Source organism: Lutra lutra, chromosome 7 (genome assembly GCF_902655055.1).
Source record: "Lutra lutra chromosome 7, mLutLut1.2, whole genome shotgun sequence".
Taxonomy (NCBI): domain Eukaryota; kingdom Metazoa; phylum Chordata; class Mammalia; order Carnivora; family Mustelidae; genus Lutra; species Lutra lutra.
This window is the reverse complement of record NC_062284.1, coordinates 127,797,487-127,822,151: the sequence shown is the minus strand read 5'-3', so window position 1 is coordinate 127,822,151 and position 24,665 is coordinate 127,797,487. Positions and strand designations below refer to the sequence as shown.

At 38.4% G+C, this 24,665-nt stretch overlaps 1 pseudogene; it reads right to left on the bottom strand.

Annotated features, from left to right (window-relative positions):
• Positions 1-693: 693 nt before the first annotated feature.
• On the bottom strand, positions 694-24,617 carry LOC125104537 (ribosome biogenesis protein NSA2 homolog; annotated as a pseudogene).
• Positions 24,618-24,665: the final 48 nt, after the last annotated feature.

Below are 24,665 nucleotides of genomic sequence, written 5' to 3'. Positions count from 1 at the left end.
ATACCCAGAATTGGGATTGCTGGATCATCGGGTAATTGCATTTTTAGTTTTTAAAAGGATTTTATCTATTTATTTGAGAGAGAGGGAGAGAATGAGTGGGAGGAGGGACAGAGGGAGAAGCAGACTCCCCATTGAGCAGGGAGCCCGCTGTGGGACTTGATCCCAGGACTCTGGGATCATGATCTGAGCCAAAGGCAGATTTTAACTGACTGAGCCAGGCTCCCTTATTTTTTAATTTTTTTTTTTAAGAACTCCATACTATTTTCCATAACAGCTACACCACTTTATATTCTTATCAACAGTGTGCAGGGGTTCCATTTTTTGCATATTCTTGCCAACCATGATGACAGTTTTAATTTCCATTTTATTTGGTTAATTTTATTATGGGTTAAATATCTTCCTACAGTTTTTAGGATATAAATTATATTTATTCTAAACTTCCTGTTTTGCTTATTCTTCTGTCTCTGTCCTTATGCTGAAGTTGATTAAGTTGATCTTTTATTGAGGAACAACAAAATATTGGCCTTCCTTGAATGATTGATGACTTTTTTTCCCCCTAAAACTAGGCCATTTTAATGTTTTTTTTTTACATTAGAATAAATAGTATTCTTGATGATTTCAGACATGTAAGGCTGTTGGGTAGTATTCGGAAACATCACAGTAATGCTGGTTTTCTCGATTGGTGTGTAGTCTTCAATAATTATAAGGAGTTACTTGTATGGAAATGATGTCAAACCATAGAACCATGCCTATGCATCCATCATTTTCATGATTTCTGGTAACTTGTGGGCATTTCTTCCCCAAATACTTTCCCTCCTTGTGTCACTGTGCCATAAGGCCCAACTTGCTGATGTTCACTTCAATGAGAGTTCCTTTGGTAATGACATTCAAAGTTGTGTAGAGTGGGGATAGAGACTCTTTTTGATACTAAGCATTGGTGGGCAAAAGATGCCATTTAGTTCAGGATGAGTTACATGGCCTTTTTCAAATATAAGCCCAGCCACAGATGTCTATAGCCATACCACCCTGAATGCGTCTGATCTTGAAACATAAGCCCATTGGCTTAATGAGTCTTTCATATTTAGGTGGTTTTTGAGTAAAGCCATCTCCAACACAGCAGACTTTAGTAACCATCTTCTTCCATATTTTCTTCTTTCTCTTTCTTGTTTGAATAACTTTTTTTTTAAAGATTTAATTTATTTATTTATTTGACAGAGAGAGATCACAAGCAGGCAGAGGAGAGGAGGAAGCAGGCTCCCTGCTGAGCAGAGAGCCCGATGCGGGACTCGATCCCAGGACCCTGAGATCATGACCTGAGCCGAAGGCAGCGGCTTAACCCACTGAGCCACCCAGGCGCCCCTGAATAATTTTTAATACTTTTATTTCTTCACAGGCAAAAAGTTGGGCAGAAATTTCCTGATTTCATTCTTTATTTTTGTTTAATCATTTTTTTTAAGTCTTTATTTATTTATTTTGAGAGAGAGTGATAGAGACAGTGTGTGTGTACACAAACAGGGTAAGGGTGGGGCAGAGGGAGAAGGAGACTCCTTCCTAAGCAAGGAGCCCAATGTGGGACTCAATCCCAGGTCCCTGGGATCATAACCTGAGCCAAAAACAGATGCTTAACCAACTGAGGTATCCAGGCACCCCTGTCTAATCATTTTGGAAAGTACCTTAGCTCAGGACTGTCCCTCTTTATCCAATACATATGCAAGTACTGCTCCTTATGGAGTCTTTTTATCATTCTTTTGTTTGGTATTTGTCTTTTCATGCATCTTGATAGTCTTTTCCATTTGTATTTTCTCAGCATGGCACTGTTTGTGGTAGAACTTAGCTTTCAGACCAATCATCTAGCCTCTTGACCTTCCTTCTTTCTCTTTTTCTCATGGTAATCCAAATGATATCCATAGTGCTTATGGTGTAGGTGTAGCTCAATACATTTTTTTTTTTTTATAATAAGGTGATGGCCACCAAGCCACCAGGTGCACAAACAACCTCTCAATTTTGGGGTCTCAGAGACTTATGAGCTGACTCCACACCACTCACAACAGGAAAGGGACACTTCTAAAGTGTCCAGTTCCAGACAAAAAAGCATGATGCAATTGGTGACTATTGGTGTGCTCTCATCTCTAACAGCTGAAATACCTTGCTGGATTGACTGACTGATTGTCCACTTATGGGGAGAGGTGAGATGAACTGCTGTGGCCTGTGACTGAGTAGCCTTCATTCAGAGTAGAGAGGCTTAGAATATCCCACTGGTGCAATATGTAGCCTTTAGTTATCCTATTTCCTTCACCCCCCAACCCCATTGTCATAGCCTGATATCCTCCCATCCCCACCCACCTGAGTCTGCAACACCTGTGGTTGCTCTCTGGCCTGAGGAGGTGGATTTTTCAGAATCTGTCCTGCTTGATTTCCTCTTCTGATTACCCTTGGTTATTTTTAAGACCACTCTTGAATTTAGGATCCACTACACTTGGGTATGAAGCTCCTTTGGGAGTGTTCCCAACTTTTCTAGAAGGAAAATATGTCCTATGTCTTGGGAAATTTCATTCGTTCATTTCCCACCTTCCAAGGATTTTTTATATGTTATGATCCGTTAAGAATTCTCCTTGAGGGGCACCTGGGTGGCTCAGTGGGTTAAGCTTCTGCTTTTGGCTCAGGTCATGATCTCAGGGTTCTGGGATCGAGCCCCATGTTGGGCTCTCTGCTCAGCAGGGAGCCTGCTTCCCCCTCCCTCTCTGGCTACTTGTGATCTCTGTCAAATAAATAAATAAAATCTTAAAAAAAAAAAAGAAAAAAGAATTCTTGATTTACATACCAGATGTGAATTTTAAAAAGAAAATGCACGATCATTTCTAGAGATTCTATTATGATATGGAGTAGCTAAAGCAGTGCCAAGTTTGCCATCTAGAATGAAATTTTATATATATTTTTAATAAAAATAGGCTTCTGCTACTCACAATATTTTGAAATTTTTTTGATGAACAATTAAACACATTTCCATGAAAGTAGATATATGTTATTTTAAGGTTGCCTAGTGTTCTAGATATAAATATACCACCTAGACATTCCTCTGTTGATGATCATTTTAGTTTCTTTTCAGTTTTTATATTACAAACAATATTTCAATAAATATGTCATATACTTTTGAAATTATTTCTATAGAATGGAATTTTCAATATAGATTTATAAAGTCAATAAGAAATATTCGTGGAATGTGGTTTTCAAAGGAAGAGATCACTCTTTCTTCTCTAAGTTTTCATTAGCCCCCATCTGCATTAGCTCAAGGTTCTTATCATTCTGGCTATTTCAGTCCTAGAGTTGAGTGACAGGCCCATCATCCATAAGTATTCTCTTTTAGTCAGAGCAAAAGCACCAGGACAGAGGAGGGTATTCAAAAGCATGGAGAGGGGCACCTGGGTGGCTCAGTGGGTTAAGCCTCTGCCTTCAGCTCAGGTCATGATCTCAGGGTCCTGGGATCGAGGCCCACATTGGGCTCTCTGCTCAGCAGGGAGCCTGCTTCCCCCCCTCTCTCTGCCTGCCTCTCTGCCTACGTATGATCCCTCTCTGTGTCAAATAAACAAAATCTTAAAAAAAACAATAACAACACACACACGCAGAGAAACATGATGCAAAAAGAAAGCATCACTCATGCATTCCCAGAATGTTAAAAACCTACAATATCTATTGATAAATAAGTGAAAATATCTTTAATTAAAATGTTTACTGAATAATATGCAGAAAAATAACATATCCTGAAGTCAAACAACTAATTTCTCAAAATTATCAGGAGCTTTACACTCACCAAGAAATTCTTAATCCTTTTCAGCAAAGAGATATTTCCTTCACATTCTAAATCCTTTTTCTCAATAGACTCAAATCCAACATCTGTCTTCATTGCAATTTTAAACATCTTCTTACCTGTTCTGGACTTCTTTTCAACAACTAACACTTTCAAGTTTGGTTCTTTTCTTTTATCCTCAAGTGTAAACTCCAAAATATCTGTGTCAGAACAAACATATGGTAGATCTACTAGAAGAACCCCAGATACAAACTCAGGTACCTTTCATCTGAAATGAGCTAATTAATAGCAGCTGACCAAAATATCACTAGAATTTACTAGGCATGTGTTCTCCATACATGAGTTGTTATTTCTTTTTTAGAAACTATAAGAAAGCACAGATAGGACACAAACAAACACACAAAGGAAGGAAAAGAGAAGGAAAAAGAAAAAGAAATAATCATTGTGGCAGACCATGTTTCAAAAACTGTCCATGTTTTTGTGTTTCCAGTTCTATGATTGTAGAACCTTGACATTTGTCTTATCAGAAGGTGGAGTCTAATTTTCACCCTTGAATGTAGGTCAGCCTTTGTGACTGCCCAATAAGTAGAATGCAAAGGAAGATACTGTGTGACTTTTGAGACTAGGACACAAAGGGTGTTATAGCTTCCATCTGGCTCTTTCTCTGGGATACTCACTTTTGGATCCCAACCACCAAATTTTGAGGAATCCCAGGCTTCATGAAGAGGCAACCTGTAGGTGATCCTTTGACAGTCCTATATCAAGTCCCTGCTGAGAGCCATTATCAATCACCAGGCACGCATATGAACAGCCTTAAGATGATTGCAGTTCCTAGCCTTCCTTCATAGTATCCTGCCGATGAGGCTTCATCAGTATGGATCAGTGACAAGCCTTCTCTTGTGTGCTCTATTCAAGTTCCTGACACAGAGAATCTATAACAAATGGCTGTTTTTGCCATTAAATTTGGGGTAATCATGGAAAAACCACCCTCACCCTTAGAAAAACAGAACACTTGCCTTGAGTTATTGAAATAAATAAATATGGGAGGATATATGTTTAAAACAACAGGTTTGAAAAGGGCTGGACACTCACACCCTTCCATCACAATGTTAGTTCTAGTGTAGAATTAATTCTTTTACTAGAGATTTGAATCAATATTGATGGATCTCAAAAGTTTCAGGTGGGTACCCTTTCCTGTCCTTTGGCATTTTCTCTGCTGTATATCTGAAAAATGTTTAAAATTGCAATGGATTCTCCTAATGTTTAATTGAACATTGCCCTTCCTAACATCAGCCTTGACCCTCCCAATGCCTATTATACACTCTGCTGAGATTCATTTCTCTTCCTTAGCACCTGCTTTATCTGACTGTTAGGTTTGGTAGAGTTGGATAAGAATTAATAATTTATTCATTTGGAAGAAATTGATAAGTTTATTATTTAGCAAGTATATTTCGGAATACCTGAGGCTCATCTATTAATGATTCCTTCTCCTTTAGCTCATAAAAACAAACAAAAACCAAACCAAAACAAAACAAAACACACCAAATATATAAAACCAACCAGTAAAGATTTTACCCAAGCTACCCTGTTAGGTCAACTCAGCAAAGAGAAATCAAATTGGCTGGGACCTGGTTTTGTTTTTAGTTTTACTGAGCAGGACTCTTTTCTTGAACTAAAAGCTTGATGTAACAGCTAATGGAAAATTTTATCTCTTTCTGATGATATGCAAAAGAGCTACACAGTTGAGTGTATGTCTTATATTCAAAGATTAAAGCCCACATTCATTTATGGTATCTCCAATTCTGTTTTGGTGATGAAATTTAGTGTTTTAAAAAAATTTACACTGCAGCCCGTTCTAACACAATTGCTATCTGACTACTTTATAACCTACACCATACCATTTATGGATAAAATAATGAAATTTCACAGAGAATTAATTTAATGTTCTCAGAGGAATTTTCCATATCTGTTTTTCCTTTAATTACCCAATATGGCTGTGTGAATAAGGCGGAGGAAAGACATGGCAAACTAGATTCTATTCCTTTCCTGGGATTTGATCTAAAGCCGCTAAGAGATATTCCATTTTTAGGTTCCTCAGATGGAAAATTTTCTACTCATGATAGTCCTTTATTTTCTTAGGTGAGGTATAGGTAATGGGATGCTGCTGCAGATTTTTTTTTTTCCTGCTGCAGATTTGAAGATGACTATGTCACAAAGGTGTCAGAATCAAATAATAATTTACAAGTGTATTAAATAGTCTAGTATTACTTTTAAGCCACACATTAAATTTGAATTGTCAAAAGTGATTTAAAATGGGACATTGAGGGGCGCCTGGGTGGCTCAGTGGGTTAAGCTGCTGCCTTCGGCTCAGGTCATGATCTCAGGGTCCTGGGATCGAGTCCTGCATCGGGCTCTCTGCTCAGCAGGGAGCCTGCTTCCCTCTCCTCTCTCTCTCTGCCTGCCTCTCTGTCTACTTGTGATCTCTCTCTGTCAAATAAATAAATAAAATCTTTAAAAAAAATAAAATGGGATATTGATACACTCTACCCATTCTGTCTGGAAAGCCAAACATTTTTATTGCTACAGTTACTTTGTTTGAGTCTGGGTGTGTATGTATGTATACATGTGTATTTTATAAAATGAAACAAAGACCAGAGAAGTGTATCCTCAGAGAAATTGCATGCAAATAGGGAAATCCTTTGTCCCTGAGGCTATTGGTGGCTTTCTTTCTAGTCCACTTCAGGATTTTTCCTTTAAATAATTATGGAGCTGAGAGTGTGGGACAGAGCCCACTTGCTGTTTTTGCCCCCTTCGTGGGCTATAATAAGCTTCTTACCTCAACTGGACTTCATTTTTAGCAGGTTCCAACATTTTTCCTGCCATTATGACACAACTATGTATATAAGAGATCTCTGAACGTAGTAAACATTGCTAGAACATCGTCATTCATTATAAGCTAAAATATAAGGATGCTTATATAAAATTTTTTTGTGTGTTTATTTTGGTTTAAACTAGGTTCCTCTGATTCTAGGTTGACCTTCATATTCTAGCCCATGAAAAAAATTTTCAAGTGGTATTTATTAGGCAATTAATCTAGTGCTTTCAAGGCATTGTGATAGAATTTTTGAAGTGGCTGTAATTTTTTTCTTCCTCTTTATGGACCACTGCAAAATATCCACCCAGTCAACACTTAACTGTGATCTATGGTGTGTGACCAAATCTACTGGAGAAAATATCTGTTCTTGCAAGAAATAAGTGCATGCAGATTTTGGAGATAATTAGTTTGTACTCCACAGTCATAGTTATTTTTATTTTAAAGAACTTGGGATATTATTCTCAGACCATTCGGGGGCAAGTCCTTCTGGTCCATTTTCCTATAATAGTAATAACCACTATTAGTACTACTGTCATCACACTTTTTTTTTTTTTTGTGGATACCTACCAGATGTCAGACACTGCTCTACATGTTAAATGTAGGTTATCTTCCTAAATCTTGTGAAGTAGACATTACCCTTATTGTAAAAATGAAAAAAATTGTCACCATGCATACTGGAAATAACAAAATCATTGATGTCAAACAGACTTAGACTCATTCTCTGCCACTTCAGAGCTGCCTTATGATTTTTTAAGTCATTGGCTATTTTTTGAATCTTACTATAATAAAAGATATAAATGTTTGGTTTGAAGGAACTATGAAGCAAAAAGCAAATGAAAGAAAAATATAAGCAAAAATCAAAATAAGCAAACAGAAACAGATAATCAAGCCTTAAAGTCGTTTTTTCCCCTTCAGGGATCTAAATTGTTGTAAAAATGATCTCCAGTTATATTGATCAGGTGAACTTTCACTTCTGATTTTTTTCCTTTGAATTTTAATGAGTCAGTCATTCTCAACGATATGATGAGCCTTTTAAGTTACCAAGGAATGAATTTTATGTGTATTTAAATTCTAAATTGCCTAAAAATATGATTTTTGTCTTCATTTTAAGCTTTCAAGAAATTATGCCTGAATCTCTGGTTAATCAAGAGTTCTGCTCATTTCAGTTTAAATCATTCTCTTATTGAAAAAAGCCTCAGTATTAACTGGATTGAAGTTGATTTTAAGTTATCATGTCTCTTAGAACCCTTCCTTTTCAAATGAAGTTCTGTAGCTTTTTCACTGACACCTTTAAACCAAGACATTTAACTGACACTAATTGAAAATGAAAAAGAGAGACACTATGGGGTATTTTCAAATCTCAGCTATGGGAAAAAAATATGTATATCCAGTCTTCCAGAATTAATGCATAGTCTGGAAGATACCAGTCCAGATGTGCAATGCTCTTTGGTGATCATCTGGCCCAGGATATGAGTAATTTTTGAAGCTCCCTCTGGGCAGAGATATGTGCAATAAAATACCACCTCTGTTTGCCCACAACAGCTTCCTCACCATCTAATTTGGCCAGGTCTCTGTAATATCCTTTGTCCAAAAAGGACGCCCTAAGTATTGATGGGTACTAAATAGCTCATACTACCAAAGAGACTTCCTTTTCATCTTCTAGTCTCAGATGATCATAGTAATCCGGGGAGAACACTATTTTGTGTTGAGGTGTCTTTTCCTTCTGAACACTTCAAAGTGAAACCATCATTAAACTCGAGTGGCAGTCATTATTTGTCTCCAGAACCCAAGTGAGCAGATGAGTGGTGACTGTCTAAATGGCAAAGGGCTTGACCACTGACAGAATTGTAAACCTGGATTCTGAACCTATCCTTTGTCATGAGGACAATGAAAGGGAGACAGATTTTATAGTAGGGAGGGTCAGCAGGAGAGAGATGTTCTTCAATGGTGGTCAAGGTCTATCAGTTCAAAAACACTCAACACACATTTAATGCCTACCATGTGCACTGCTGTCCTTGAGGCATATCACTCTCTGTGAACTGTTCCTTCAGAGGAAACAATAGCCCACACTCATGAGCAAGTTCTTAGCAGCTGTGACCTTAAAAGCTGGAAGTGTGGTTTCACACTAAAGTTTTCCAACTGGAATTAAATGCTGGAAAGGGCATGGGAGTCAGAGGCACAGCTAATCCCTGCATCCTACAGACAGATACAGAAGACTTAATTAGAAAGACTTTACTAGAAACATGATTCACCCTAGTTTGAAATGTTTCAAAGGGAAATGTTCACAATTTTCCATGGAAGCCCAAATTCACAGTCTGTTAGAAGTTGTTATCCTCCTGTCTCCTTGCATTTAAAAGTGCGTATTTTTCTTTCTCTTTTGATTCTTCCACCTCCTATTATTTCCTCCTAACAGAATGCTTACTCTATTCCTTTATCATTTCCATGTGACTGTGGTTTGGAAGTTGATACCTAACGATTACTAAAGAGTTGGCCAAGTACTCTTGGAAGGTACCTTGATGATTATCTCAGATCCACAAAAATGTCTGCACTTTAGATCACATACAAATTAAAGGTAAATACATTTTTTTTAAAGATTTTATTTATTTATTTGACAGAGAGATCACAAGCAGGCAGAGAGGCAGGCAGAGAGAAAGGAGGAAGCAGGCTCCCCGCTGAGCAGAGAGCCCGATGCGGGGCTCGATCCCAGGACTCTGAGATCATGACCTGAGCCGAAGGCAGCGGCTTAACCCACTGAGCCACCCAGGCGCCCCGGTAAATACATTTTTGAAGTATAACATATAAGGCTAAAAAAATCCATATTTAAATAACCCTGGGTCAGTCTTTTTTGTAATCAGTTCTTTAAAATAATTCCTGTACTAAAATTTGAGGTGAATGAAAGCACCAAGGTTCTTTGGCACTTGGATCATTAATTATCTGCCTTCCTTTGCCATGTGATAAAAGACAGGCTTTTGTCTTGGTTTTCATTCCTTTGTCAATTTAAAAAATGCTTTGCCTGCCTACCTTTGACACATTGCATTTCACATCCTGCTTAGCCTTTGCTGGGCAAGGGAGCTTGGATTTTTCTCTCCTAGAAAGTCCATTTGTTCAGAGACAAATTATATGAAATGATCAGTAAATGTGGCCTTGGGTGATGAACATGTGTGCTCATACTGTTCATGTACATGCCCTTCAACCCAGTATAAATTAATTTTTAATATATTAATTAAAACATTCTTTCCTAAAGGCAGAGAGCACATCTCCCTACCTCCCTCTTCCTCTGTCTCTCTATCTTCCATGTTGCCTAGTAGAGTGCTGTATACTTTGTGATTGCACTGAGGAAAGGGTGCTGGCATACTTTAAAGACAGTAATATAATAATAATAAAACCTTCTATTTTCTTTTCCAGTTTCCTAATCTAAACTCTGTATCTTTCTATCAATCACTCTTATGGTTCCCCTCAGCTCCCTTCATTTCAATTGTATCCTTCCGTAAGAAAATGAACAAAGCAATGTCAATTTTCAGGTGGTATTCTCATGCATTTCCATGGCTTTATTTACTATGTATGCAGGTGACAGCCTGCTCATTCCATCAGTCACAGAGGTAAATTCCCATGAGTCCCCAAGATGCCTCGATTTATTATCCCTGGACTATTCCTTTTGAGAGATTTATCAAAGAAAGGGTGTTTCAGAGAAACCTAACAATCCTTGCATTGAGGTTCTCTCAATCATTCCGACAGTCTAAGGCTTCACATTTGTAAAGCCTCCTGATGCATAAAATAATGCAAAGAGAGGAATAAAGCTCACAATGAACTTGCACTAGTGGGAAAGTCACGAATGGTAGTGATTAAAAACACAGGCTTTGGATTCAGTCAGGATTCAAATCACAGCCCATCAATTACTGACTGTGTGATGAGGGCCAGGTCCTGAATCTCAGTTTCCTTATATGTGAGGAGAAGTAAGAATATCGACCTCATAGGACTTCGGAGAAAATCAAATGAGATAATGGTTGTAAATATGAGACCCAGTGAAATGTCTGGAATGTGTTGCATTTTCCTAAAGCTGTAACTATAGTTATTCCTAAAGGCTGCAAAATGGTCAGTATCATTATGAGAAGGTTTGTTATTTCAGTTCCACAGATTCCTTTACCAAAATCACATTTTTCAAAATATCTCTATTGAACATGGAGGGAGCATGTATTACCAGACATTGGCAGTGCTGTCTTCCCATCTGCAGCATTATCAAGGGGCAAGGAAACCATCTCATCACATTGTGAATTTGGCAGAAGGATTAAAAATGTATAGAGCTTGAATCATAAGCTATGTGTTAATTAGTATAGAAGCCAAAAGAGTACTTGATTTTCAGTTCAACTTGAAATTTTCAATTTATTTCTCAGTTCAGTGGAACAGTGATATTAATAGCTAGTATTAGTGGAGGGATTACTCAGTGCCAGGCACTAGATTCCCTAGCACAAATATTTCTCAATTCAGGGGAATGCTCTGCAGGGTCCCTGGGACAATAATCCTTAGGTAGGCAATAATTATCTTGCCTTCTCCTCAAATGAATCAAAATTCAAATCAAGTTCTCCTTTGACTTTGTATATGCCAACATCTGGCAGCCAGTTTGACATCTATGTCTCACCAGGCCATTTATAATTCCCTGATTTTCTCTTCATTCTGAAGACTGCTTTTTCATGAATTCCTCACCAATGCATAAAAGCCGTAAAGTTCAGTGCTTTTTCATAGTCAGATGAAGAGTTCCAGGGACCATTTGTGTTATCAAGATTGCAACATCACTAAGGTATTCCTTATTGCCCAATTTTTAATTTATTCAGTGAAAAAGCAGAGGACAGTTAAAACTATTAACATTGAATGCTATATCTGAAAAACCTATAAATAGGTTAACTGAGGGGCTAGCTACACAGGACTGAAAGCAGTAATTTCATGGTAGGAAGAATGCCTAAAGGTCTTATTTCAAATTCTGATGATGCAGCAGATCTAGACGCTAGCGTTTTATAGTAATGCCTGAACTGACAAACATTAACCAGAAATCACTGCCCATGATACAAGTGGCAATCTGTCATGGTAAATGTCAGTATGGGGAAGACCTTAAAAGCCAAAAAACCAAAAAAGATCAGATATAAAGCTTATCCAATTGGACTTTGCTCTCTAGAGGAATTTTTAAATTCATATTATAATTGGGTAACCTGTGCTCTTTATAAGTTCTTGAAAGGTTCTCTAGCTCTAGATAGTACTGTTTATGGCCTTGAATGATTACATATCAAATCCCCTTAGGAGAGGCAATCTTTGAATGACAAAAAGATTTCCAGATTCTAAATGATTGGCCCATGTAGTTCAAGCTACATTCAGATCAGTAAAATTTCAATGTAGCACTGATGATGGGGTTGGATCCATCTTTTGTGATCAGCATTAACAAAATTTTACTCTCAATATTATTAATTTTTTTTCAAATAATAATGATCGTTCAAATCAGAATGTTAATCAAAAGAAACCAAGCAGAATATATCAGCTTCTTCTTTTAGATCTAATATCGTTGTTTCTAACAATGATATGATAGAAATCTCCCACTGATGTGTTTTTAATACATGAAACTTAAATACAACTCTCAACTTACTAAAAAGATACAGGGTCTCTTGTTCCAGAAATGAAGACTAAATCATCAGCTAAATACAAAATCTTTCAAAATGACCCCAACTTAACTTTCTAATCTTTTCCCTACCATTTCTACTCATCTTCAAAATGTATACCTAAACCATAGTTACAGAAGACCTGTTGCATTTCTCCAATGTGTCATGGATGTTTACCTGTCTGCTTCTTGTACTTAAATGACCCACTTCCCTTCTCTGTGTGAACAATTCCAAATCAGCCTTCAAACTGCAGCTCAACTACAACCCAGAGCCGGTCGCCTCTTCCTCTGTCTGTGCTCAATCTATCAGAGCATCTGCCATATTGTGCTGACCTCTGACCACATCACACAGAGTGATAAGCTCTATTTTGCCTTTGTATTTGCAGTACTCAGAGTGGCATTGAGGAGTCAGTGGACAATAAATAATATATTTTTTTCTGAATGAATCACTCCCAGGGCTGCTATGTACATCTCTGCAGGTTATGCATGACTTCACTCTAGGGGCCACAATTCAGATAGATTACGATGTGAACAGGAACCCTGCAGTCGTGAAATACATATCCTGACAACACATGGCAGACTCAGTCATTCGGCTACAAGTTTCATACTCCCTCATGCTAAGCGTTAGTGTTTGGTGCTGCTCACGCCCTCTTCCTTCAGTTTCCAAATCCTGATAAATCAAGATAAGTTGGTTTTACTGTAGTAACAAACAGTTCCAAAGTCTCATTTATTTGACACAACAAGTGATTCATAGGACATGTCCAATACAGGTGGGCAGAGGAATTCTTTTCAATATTATCTTTCAGAGACCAAGACTGACAGAGGTTCTATCTTGACCCATGGTCATGATCATTGAGACTAAAATCAGAATGTGGCTGATTCTGTACATGATTCAAAAATCATGTACTGGCTCTTTGAGCTTCTGTTTAGATATAGCACGTAACACTTCCAGTCACATATCAGTGGCCAAAGAAAATCATGTAGCTGTACCTAATTTTGAAGGGGGTCAAAGAAAATGCAGTTCTTCCAGATGCTCTAAAGAAGGAGAAATACTCATAAATTGGAGCATCTCCTATCTCTACTCCATTTGTCTGGTTTAACTCCTTCTTCCCTTATCCCTAGACTATAACTATCACCTACATAGCTTCCCTGCTTTCTTTTTCTTTCTTCCATCTTGCCCTCAGCCCTTCTCTTCATCAATGATAAATTGGTCTTTAAAAAATAAAAAAGGGGCACCTGGGTGGCTCAGTGGGTTAAAGCCTCTGCCTTTGGCTCAGGTCATGATCCCAGGGTCCTGGGATCGAGCCCTGCATCGGGCTTTCTGCTCAGCAGGGAGCCTGCTTGCCCCTCTCTCTGATTGTCTGTCAAATATGTTTTATGTTTTATAGGCAAATATAGTTGGGGATGGGTGAATTGGGGAGGGGTGAAGGCAGAAGGAAGAACATGGATAAAGATGGAGGCATGAAAATTTGGTGTGTTAGAAATATAAATAGTTCTGTAGGCTAGAAGACAAGAAGCTCAGGTGGTGGGATGGGAGTAGTTCTGATGGGTAGGAAGTACACATGGAAAGAGAGATTGAAGTCGTGAGAAATGGAGGAGCCTTACAGTTGGTTTTAAAGAGTCTGGCCTTTGTCCTTTGGGAATGGTAGAATAATTGAATAGTTTTAAGCAGGAAATGATGTGATCTACTTTGTACTTAAGGTTCATTCTAGTGGTAGCATGAATGCAGAAGTGGAAAGCAGGAAATACCCATTTTGGGCTGACTTTTTACTGTGATTAATTTTATGTATCAACTTGCCTGGGCCATGGGGTGGCCAGATATTTGGTCAAACTTTTTCTGGGTGTTACTGTGAGGGTATTTTGGGTGAGAGTAACATTTACATTAGTAGTAGTTTAAATTAGTAGCCTTTGAGTAAAGCAGATGAACCTCATCCAGTGAGTTGAAGGCCTAAATAAAATAAAAAGACTATTCTCCCCTGAGCAAGGGAGAATTCTCCAGCAGACTGCCTTTAAACTTTGTCTCTAGCATCAGTTTTTTCTGTTCTAAAGCAGACTGCCTTGGGACTCAACTGGAACACTGGCTCTCCTGGGTCTCCAGCCTACCAGCCCACCCTGCAGATTTTTGACTTGCTAGCCTCCATAAGAGTGTGAACAAATACTTTATAATAAATCTCTCCCTCTCGCTTTCTTTCCCTCTCCCTCCTCTCTATCTGCCTCCTCTCTCACTGTCTCTATCTCTCTCTGTCTCTCTTTGTCTTTCTGTCTCTCTGTCTCTCTCTCTATTGGTTCTGTTTCTCTGGAGAACCCTGACTATACAAATTTTGGTACTGAGAGTGGTTCTGGAAGAATAGAATCTTAAGGATGAATTTTGTGAGTTGGTTCTAAGGCTTCTAGAATTAGGTTTTTAATCTGCTTAGATTTAAAGACATTAATGACTCTATTTTAAGTAGTAAAAAGAACACTAATAGCCCATGTGTGACCTGGTAATAGTACTATGCAAAATATCACCAATGTGATAATCAAAGGCTAGAAGTAAGAATCTGGGTGTCCATGTATATAATACTTGGACATATTTGTCAAGTAAATCCTTAAAAAAATTAATTAATTAATTAATTAATTAATTAATTTATTTATTTTTAGAAAGGGAGTGGGAAGGGAGAGGGAGAGAGAGAATTCCATGCAGACTCCACACTGAACCTGGATCCCTACTCGGGACTCCATCTCACAACCCTGAGATCATGACCTGAACAGAAACCAAGAGTCCATGCCTAATCAACTGAGCCACCCAGTTGCCCCTAAAGGTAAAAGTCTTAAATACTTAGCATTTACCAAGTCAAGAAATAGTCTATGAAATGTTAAGTGCCTTGCCCAAGGCACTAAAACTTAAAGTGAATGAGGTGTATCATGAACTCACATTTGCTGGTGCAGTTTCTGGTATTTTCACCCATTACTCCAAAACTGAAGGGCTGAGTTCAGTCCAAGGACTTTACCTTTGAATTATAATTTGTAGTTCTCTGGAAATAGCTCAGTACTTTTTGGGATGCTTATAATGGAGCTGCTGACTAATGGTTTATTAACAATGGAGGTGGACATAATCTGATGGGATTAATCAAGTGTGGGTCAAGCTGCCCCCAAAGTAATTTCCATATACTCCATATAAATAGAGAACCTAATTATGTAAATCACTCCAGAGATCCCTAACTGACCTTCTTGACAAGAACTAACCAACAGTAATAAGTGGAAAGAGAAAATATTGGAAATTGGATCATTTCCTCAAATAAATCCAGAGTTGACAACAATGCTTCTTGTGTTTGAGTGCTGTAGTTGCTGACTGGGGACGATAGTGCTGATTCAAGCTCCCTGAATGGGATGTATAGATTCACTAGGAAGTAAACTAAAAAGAAATGTTTTCTGTTTCTGTATGACCTAGCTTTATATTTATTAAAACTTGAAATGTTTCTCAAAGTGATGGTAAACAAACTTGTTCAACTGGCAAGAAAAAAAAAAATCACCCTGTATTTTCTAATCAAGGAGGATTAAAAGGCTGTGAAACTGTATCCAATGCACAAATGTTGTAATTACGATAAATATTTGTCCTTTCTGTTTTCACTACAAACTCAAAAATCCTAGAGTCTGTGTTTGGCACATGCAGGAGATTACAGCCATCTGCTGACAGACAAAGCTGTCAATTATAAAACAATCTGGCTTTCCATTTCATTCCATTTCCAGGTTAAATGTGGCCCAGCTGAGGTAGGATCTTAACTATTATTACTATAAAAATTGAGAAGTTCTTGATCCCTTCTGCCCTGTGATCCCTTCTGCTCTGGATCCCCAGAAATTTGCAAATTTCTGAACTTGGAGTTTCAAACTCAAGGTCAGCATATCTTGTACAGGCCATTTAATAAGGTAAACCACACTAAGGGAAGGCTATGAGCTTTTTATCTAACTCGAAGGCAAAATGATGGTTTCATTCAATTAAAATGTACTTTAGACTGAGGAGAGAAATTACGGCAAACAGACATAGCAAAATGGAGATAGGACTATTGCCTGTCTGTTGGACTGATGAACATTTAAAAGGGAAGTTTTGAGGTTAATAAATAATAAAACAATGAAACATGGGGGGGCATGGGGCTGGCTCATTCAGAAGAACATTCGATTCTTTTTTTTTTTAATTTATTTATTTGACAAAGAGAGAGAGATCACAAGTAGACAGAGAGGCAGGCAGAGAGAGGAAGGGAAGCTGGCTCCCTGCTGAGCAGAGAGCCCGATGCAGGTCTCAATCCCAGAACCCTGGGATCATGACCTGAGCCGAAGGCAGAGGCTTTAACCCACTGAGCCACCCAGGTGCCCCAGAACATTTGATTCTTGATCTCTAGGTCATAAGTTCAAATCCCACATTGGGTACAGAGATTACTAAAAATAAATAAATAAATAAATAAATAAATAAATAAATAATAAACTTTAAAAAAACACACAGAATGAGGGGTGTCTGGATGGCTCAGTTGGTTAAGCGTCCGACTCTTGGTTTTGACCCAGTTCATGATTTCATGGGTCCTGAGATCCAGCCCTGTGTTGGGCTCTGTGCTCAGCAGGGAGTCTGCTTGAGATTTTTTCCCTGTGCCCCTCTCCCTGACTTGTGCTCTCTATCTCACTCTAAAATAAATAAATAAATCTTAAAACAAAACAAAACAAAACACAAAACCCCACACATACAATGAAACATGGAAAGTAGAATGGCCAATTTAATGCCTTCAGATTCAGGAGGAGGGACAGTTTAAAACCATGGTAGAGACATTTTAATGAAATCAGCAGTGGCCCTAAAATTAAGGCCATTAAAGACCTAATGGAAATGAGTTAGCCTTTGTTTTGGCCAGATTCCATACTAGACAATTCACTCTGATTTCTTGAAATTTTCCTACAGTTTCACTGGAAACAGTTATCTTGTATTTTGTCTTAGTTAAATTGCCTTTTAATGGACTGTTCGGTAACTCTTCTATTCCTCAGCAGCCGGGGAGGAAGAATTGGCTTTTAAACAGACACCTAATAGTAGAGAATACACATTTTCCCACCTAGATCTGGGCATGGGTCAGGCCTGAGGACACTTCCAAGGGACTATTGAAAGCCTAATTAAGGCTCCATATTTACATAATGTTAATCATAGTGTTTTTTGAAAGAGTTCTTCCTCAACGCCATTAGAGACCAGAGGGAAGTGAAAATGAATTTGAATTTTCTCAAGTGCGTGATTCCTCCCCTCCTTTCAATTTAACAACCACAGTTTGCATTTCATAACAATGACCTAATCTTGGGTAAATAATTTCACCTACTGACTCCTGAACTCAAGGCAAAAGAAAAAAAAAAGAGACACTATATTTACAACTGAAGAGCCCACTGAAACACAATTCATAAATCTAATGCTTCTCAGTTAAACATAAAAATCTGTACCTAGAAGGATTCCATTTAAAGCAAATTGGGTAACAATTAGGGCATCTGGCTCTATCCTACAGAAGCAAATTTTGCCTCCTGGTTTCAGGGAGAAGGTTAAGTTGGATTTCAAAGTTACCTTCCACTTTGCAACTGGCTCTGTTCTCCCATCTGGTGACATCCTCAATGTCAGCATTTCATTTTCTCTTCTCCATGCCTCTTATACTCAGCCATCAACATTGTGTGTCCTGGGTCTCATTCTGTCAATTGGATTAAATGTTAATCCAATGGTAAAGAACAGTGGACTAACTTTATTGTCTAGTACAGCTGTTGGACCTTTCAATGTCAATACATTGTTGGACCAGAATCAACTGGAAGGTTTATTGTAATTAATTTAACACCTATACACAGACTCCTCTACTTGAAGACTTTCAACTCCAGACTCTTAGAGACATAAAAAAATTTCCCTATAAAATTATCAACTTTTCTTTCCTTGACAAATGGTAGTATAGGAGGGATCCTGCAGATAGGTGTTGAAGGGGGATCAGGATATGCCACCTCAAAATATGCCATTTTGACATAAGGATTCCTTTGAGTTGAAGGCAATTGGTCCTCCCCATTATCTGCTTAAAAGTGAACATAAATTTCCCTTTGTAAAGTTGACTCCATTTTACCAGGAAGAGAAGAGTGACTGTTACCTGGGATAGAGAACAAACACCAAGGTGAGTTTGTACAAACAAACCTTACTAAAATAACTCTTATCTCCCATCAGCTGCCTGGTGTATTTCTAGTCCCTTCCCTATAATTTATTGTCCTTTGAAGCCCTAACTTTCCTTCCTTTGTTAAAATGGTGTATAAGCCCCCGAGTCTAACCACTTTTCTGACTCTCACTTTTCTTTCTTTTTTTTTTTTCTTTTTCTTTTCTTTCTCTCTCTTTCTCTCTCTCTTTTTTTATTTAAAGAGAGGGAGAGTGTGTGTGTGTGAGAGTGGCAGGGAGGAGCAGAGGGAGAGAGAGAGAGAATCTCCAGTGAGATTCCGCTGAGTGGGAAGCCCAGTGCAGGGCTCCGTTTCACAAACCTGAGATCATGACAGGAGCCAAAATCAAGAGTCAGATGCTTAAATGACTGAGCCACTGAGATGCCCCTTGACTGTCACTTTTCTATGGACTCCTGTGTATGTAACTATTAACAAAAATCCTGTACCTTTTTCTCCTCTTGATCTACCTTTTGTTAAATTCACAGATCCCCAAGACTGAATATAAGAGATAGAAGAAGATATTTTCCTCTCTAACAGTGGACAGAAGTTAAGTTTCATCACTGTGTGCCTACATTGATACAGAAGGACAGGAGTATCTCTGAGACTATAAATCCTACATGTATTAAAGTTCCTGCTGATGATAATTTTCCTGGGGACTGTGGATGCTGGTTCATACTCAAGACATTTTACATCCACACATCCTCAAGGTCAATGGTAAGAAAGAAAATGAAGATACCCAATGGGGTTTATGAAGTTTATTAGTGACATATGGGGCACCCACTGCTTGTTAACCTACAATATCTATTTTCCTCTTTTTTATTCATAACTTGAATTTCTCATTCATAATGATTTTTTTATTAATAACCCTTACTTCCTTATCAGATCTGATTTCATTCAGGATAGCAGTGATGAACAGTTTAGTCCAATTAAAAGAACTTATGACCTTACACCTCCCCAAAATTAGGAGATTCTGTGGCCCAGGTGTGGCTAGTGAGGGCAGGTCTCCAAGTGGGCATATTGAGAACAACATTGTTTTCCTGTCAAAAGTGACAAACTAAGCCTGTATGAATCTTTTTCTGTTTATTCTTTTCTTTTCCACTTGCTGGAATACAGATGCAATGTCGGAAGTACAGAAGCCATCTTACAATCATGAAGGTAAAAGACACAGGCTAAAAATGGTGGACCAGGAGGTAGAAGGGGCCGAGCTTTAGATGACTTCCCAAAACAACTGCCCCAGTTTTAGACTGCCCACCTCTGGAGATCTGGTCATGTGAGAAAAAACTGTTTAAGCCACATTTGAGGTTTTTGTTGTAGGAAGTCATCCCAATTCTAAGTGACCCAAACTGCTCCAACAGATTTTAATTTTATTGTTAAAAAGTGGTCTATTGGGGGGAAAATGCTTGAAAGATTTTATTTTAAAAACTTTGGGGAGTAGCTCAGACTTCTATACAGGAGAGTGTATGGTTGAGCAAGTTAAATTTCTCTCTGCAGCTATAAATTTACAAAAAGAGATAATTAAAAGGAGTTACACACAGACATTTTGGTTATTTACTTTCTTTGCCAAGGAACTAGCATTAGTAAATTAGTTCTCTTCATGTAAGTTAAAATACACTGAATATTATTCAACATTCAACATTCAACATTCAACAATGCCTCCTTCCCTCACTTGGGCACTGAAGCTCCCAACTAGTGATAGAAGGTTGGATCTCTAGTACTCCTGAAATCAGACACAGTCCTGGACACACCCTGGGAGTTTGTCCTCTGTGAGAATCTCCTTTGCTGTATTTGTCTAGGGACCTCTTTACAAACTGCTGGAATAACACATGTATCTATGATTAGTTTTTTAAATTAGCACACTGATTTTAATGATCCTTTCTGAAAATGCTGTCTTAACCCAGCAGAATCCTGTAAGAGAATGAGAAGGTGAGTATTTGGAAAATCGGGGCCTTTCAGCATTCCTCAAAATTGGTTCCACATCCATGGGTAAGCCCCTTCTAGAACATGAATGCTAGATGGAGGAAAGCTGACGGAAAACTAAAGGGAGAGAAGAAAGAGGTGGCCTCCATCACAGTAATTTGCCTAGGGCTCTCAGTAGGTCTGTTTGCACAACAGTAATTCCTTGGGTTTCCTTCCACCAGATAAAAAGTCCATCATTAGGGTTGTGATTTGCAAAATTCCCTTGCTGCCTCACTCTCACTGGAAGGGACCAAATGAATCAATCAACATCACTTTCCCAAGGCTCTGTTTGCAATCAAAAGGACCAAAGTTTTTCTCGTTTATAATTAGTGAAACATCCTGCTACAACAAGATCCACATGAAGGCTTGCCAGCATCACACATCCTCATCCCAACACCTAACTCATAAAGAATATACACTCTGTGTTGTGTAGAGTGGTGCTTAGCAGCTGCTTAATGGCATAGCAACTGTACACGGGACTGAAAAGCAAAGGAAAATACCAGACTTGATTGAACCCGCAGGGGAAATTTCAGGTGGTATAATGTAATTACCAGAGTTAGGATATTGAGGTTAAGTAACACCTATGTTCTCTTATCTAAAAGTGTCCAGGATCTCTACCAGCCATAAATGACTTGGATCTTAGTTTTATAACCCGGTAGTGGAAAGGGAGGCAATTCTCCAGCAGCACAGCAGTCTCTTGTTGGAAACCCTGTTTCTCATCCGACACCACCTGTGTGTCCCTTTGGCTGCCCCCCAGCACAAGGCACCGATGCAGCCAAGCCCACTGAGCCCATGAGAGTGGCCAGAAACACAGCAGAAGGTGTTGGCTTCCTGGCCTCTCATTGAGGCCATCTGGACTCTCTAACACACCTGTTTGGGAGGGTTTCCATAGCTTGGTTTACAAATGTAAGTGCAGCTCAGAATGTTCTGGTCTGGGGCTGATCATTGGCCTTCACTTTTTGGGATGTTAATTATGCAACAAGATCATTTCTGTGCCCATTTTTCTCCTCCGTTATAAACTTTAGATGGCAAAAATGTGCTTCTCGGTATTTTTTTTTTTTTTTTAGTGGAATGAACAGATGTAAAAGTGTTTTCAATTCCTTAATAAAGGTGACATTAGGCCAGATTTGATATTACACTAAGTCCCACATAACATTTAAAAATGAGTTTTTTCAACCATAAAATTACTAATTGATCTGTCTTGTAAAAAGATAAAGGAAATGAATGCCTATTTGAGTTTCATTTCTGTCAGGCTCCCGATTCCTTATTTTATGTAGCGCAAAATGAATTTTAATGAAGCAGCCTCCAAATTTCAAAATATGCCATTACCCTTCTGAAGTAATTGGCATATTTGACTGCCTTTTCCTGTCTTAGAGTCTGTCTGACTTTCTCATCTTAAAGTCAATGTTCCATTCAACATGTTCTTCTGCATGCCATGTGAAAGAAGTAAATTAAAACAAGAGGAGGGACTGTACCAGAAAGAATTAGTTCATTGAGCGACTCAACAAATATTTATGGAATTCCTGCTGTAGGTCAGGCACTGCTCCAGGTGCTGCAGAGAGAGTGGGGTGTAAGTGAAAATCCCAGCTTTCATGGAGTTTCCATGTCCGTGGAATGAGACAGTATAACAGACACACAAATATATGATATTCAGGAGATTTGCATTATGAAGAAAAATAATGAATGTTAATATGTGGAAAGGGACAAGACGGAAAGTCTGTGTATGTTGGGTTTTCTTGTTTGTTTGTTTGTTTGTTTTGTATTTTTTTGAAGGGAACCCAGATGAGCCTCTTTAGGAAGAAATGACATTTGAGCAGAGACCCAAATGAAGTAAAAGGGTGAGCTATTTTGGCAATGAGAATCAGTAGATAAAGTAGGCTTTCTTCTTCCTCCCACACTTTTGCCTACTTATGTACATATAAAACACTTGGGGTTGCTTTATCTAATCTGGGAGGCTACAGAAGGGATGAGGAGAAAGGCAACTTTGGTTAACTACCTATGCTACAATATGTATATTTCTCTTTTGTGAACCTGTATGACAACTCTCTGGCCCAATAATCGGATCCCTTTTTACAGCTAGGGAAGCAAAGGTTCAGGGACAGCTTGACGTATGAATGCTCTAGTTCTTTCTTATTGCATCACAAACTCCTAAATTTTGTGGGCTAAAATAACAACAGTTCTTTATTTTGCTCATGAAGATGCAATTTAAGCAAGACTCAAAAGGAAAGGCTTGTGTCTGCCCCATGTGGCATCATTTGGGAAGCACAGTTTAGGGTTAGGAATCCATATCCAAGATGGCTCATCCCCACTGATGGCAAGTTGGTGCTATTTACCCAATGATAGATAGCTGTGTCTGAAGGCCTGTGGGCCTCCTTTTCTCTCTGTGCACACTAGGCTCTCTCAGAGCATGGTGACTGGGTTTCTAGGACAATGCCCTAAAAGAGACCACAAGATAGAAAAATATGGCATTATGATGTAGTCTTGGGAGTCCATATGCCCAGATCTGCCTCTCATCGTGTTGGGTTTTCAACAAACTGACATCTCCCTGACCCCCAGGAAGGCATTCTATTTTCCCAAATAACACCTTTCTCTGCATCTGTTTGTTTAGTCAACAAGCATTCCTGAGTGCCTCTAGCACAATAGTTAGAACTCTGCTCTGGAGTCCGGTTGTTTGAGTTTGTATCCTGGCTTTTCCCACTTACTTGTTGATGAAACTAGGGAGATTTACCCAATCTCTCTTTGCCTCGGTTTTATTAAATGTAAAACATCAGGATTTAAGGAAGGTCCAGAGAACTTCTCATGCACCTAATAAGATCACTAATTTCTAGCCCTGTAATGCTACCAGCTCAGTTCCATTGTCTTAAAAAAAAAAAAATCAATCCCAAGAAGGTAAAATTAGAATTAATGACCTACTGGGGCACCTGGGTGACTCAGTTGGTAAGTGTCTGACTCTTGATTTCAGATCAGGTCTTGATATCAGGGTTGTTGAGTTCAAGCCTCATATTGGGCTGCATCCACACTGGGCATGGAAACTACTTTAATAATAATAATAATAATAATAATAATAATAATAATAATAACCTGCCTTCTCCAGAAAGACTGCCATACATTTTATCTCCACAAGAGGCCCAAGACATATATGATATCCTTTATAAGAACTTTTATGCCCCTATGTTTCTGTATAACCCTGAATCTAATTCAAGCTCTCATCTCTTACCATGACTACCACCTCTGCCCCAGCAAAGCACCAAACCCTTCTACTTTTTCCTTTGGAATTCATGGTCATCATCTGAAAACAAACAAACAAACAAACAAATAAAACCTGTTTTCTAAGCAATCTCCTCACCTTCTTTCTCTAAAAGAAATAGTTTCCTAAAGCTCTTTCTTGTGATAGCTGTTTTGTTTTGTTTTTACCACTACTACCCTATGTAGTAAAGGACTTTGTGGTAGGATAATTGTCTTTCTTGTTCTTTCTTACTGTGTCTAAATCATTTCTCCTCTCACCATCCCCAAATCCAATGTTCACTGAAGCAAATGCCATAAGATTATACTGCCTACATCCCTTCATAACACAATCATCCATCAGTACCCTGCTTTTTCCTTACGCTTCACATGAGACTTTAGCCCTTGCCTCATTCGGTAGGTTTTCCCCTAGTATTATACCTATCACTATATTACTGGGTTTTACCACATATACAGATAATCCATCTACTATCCTGGCTTCTAACAGTAAATTCTCCTTCCCTTTCCAACAATCTTCTTTCACCCCATCTCTACCATCCACTCTTACAGCCATATTTTGGATCCTAAATCTTGTCAGCTTACTTCCTTTAGTACAAGTTCCAATAATTCTTCAGTTCACCAAGAATTTTAATCCACTTTTCTCAAAATTTCAATCTTCCTACTTTTTCCTTCCTTACCTTGCTAGGTAGCATTCTACAGCCCATTACTAAGGACCACTCTTTGCATATTTTTTCAACAACTTGAACTTTGTCACCTATGGATGAGTTTTTATTGGTGTCACAACAAATCACTACAAATGTAGTGGTTTGAAACAATACACATTTGTTTATCTTATAATTCTGTAGGTCCAAGTTTGGTGGGCTCTTACCTGGAGTTTCTGAGGAATCATCCACTTCTAAGCTCATCAAGTTGTTGGCCATATCCAGTTCTATGCAGTTGTAGGACTGAGGTCCCACTTCTTTGTTGGC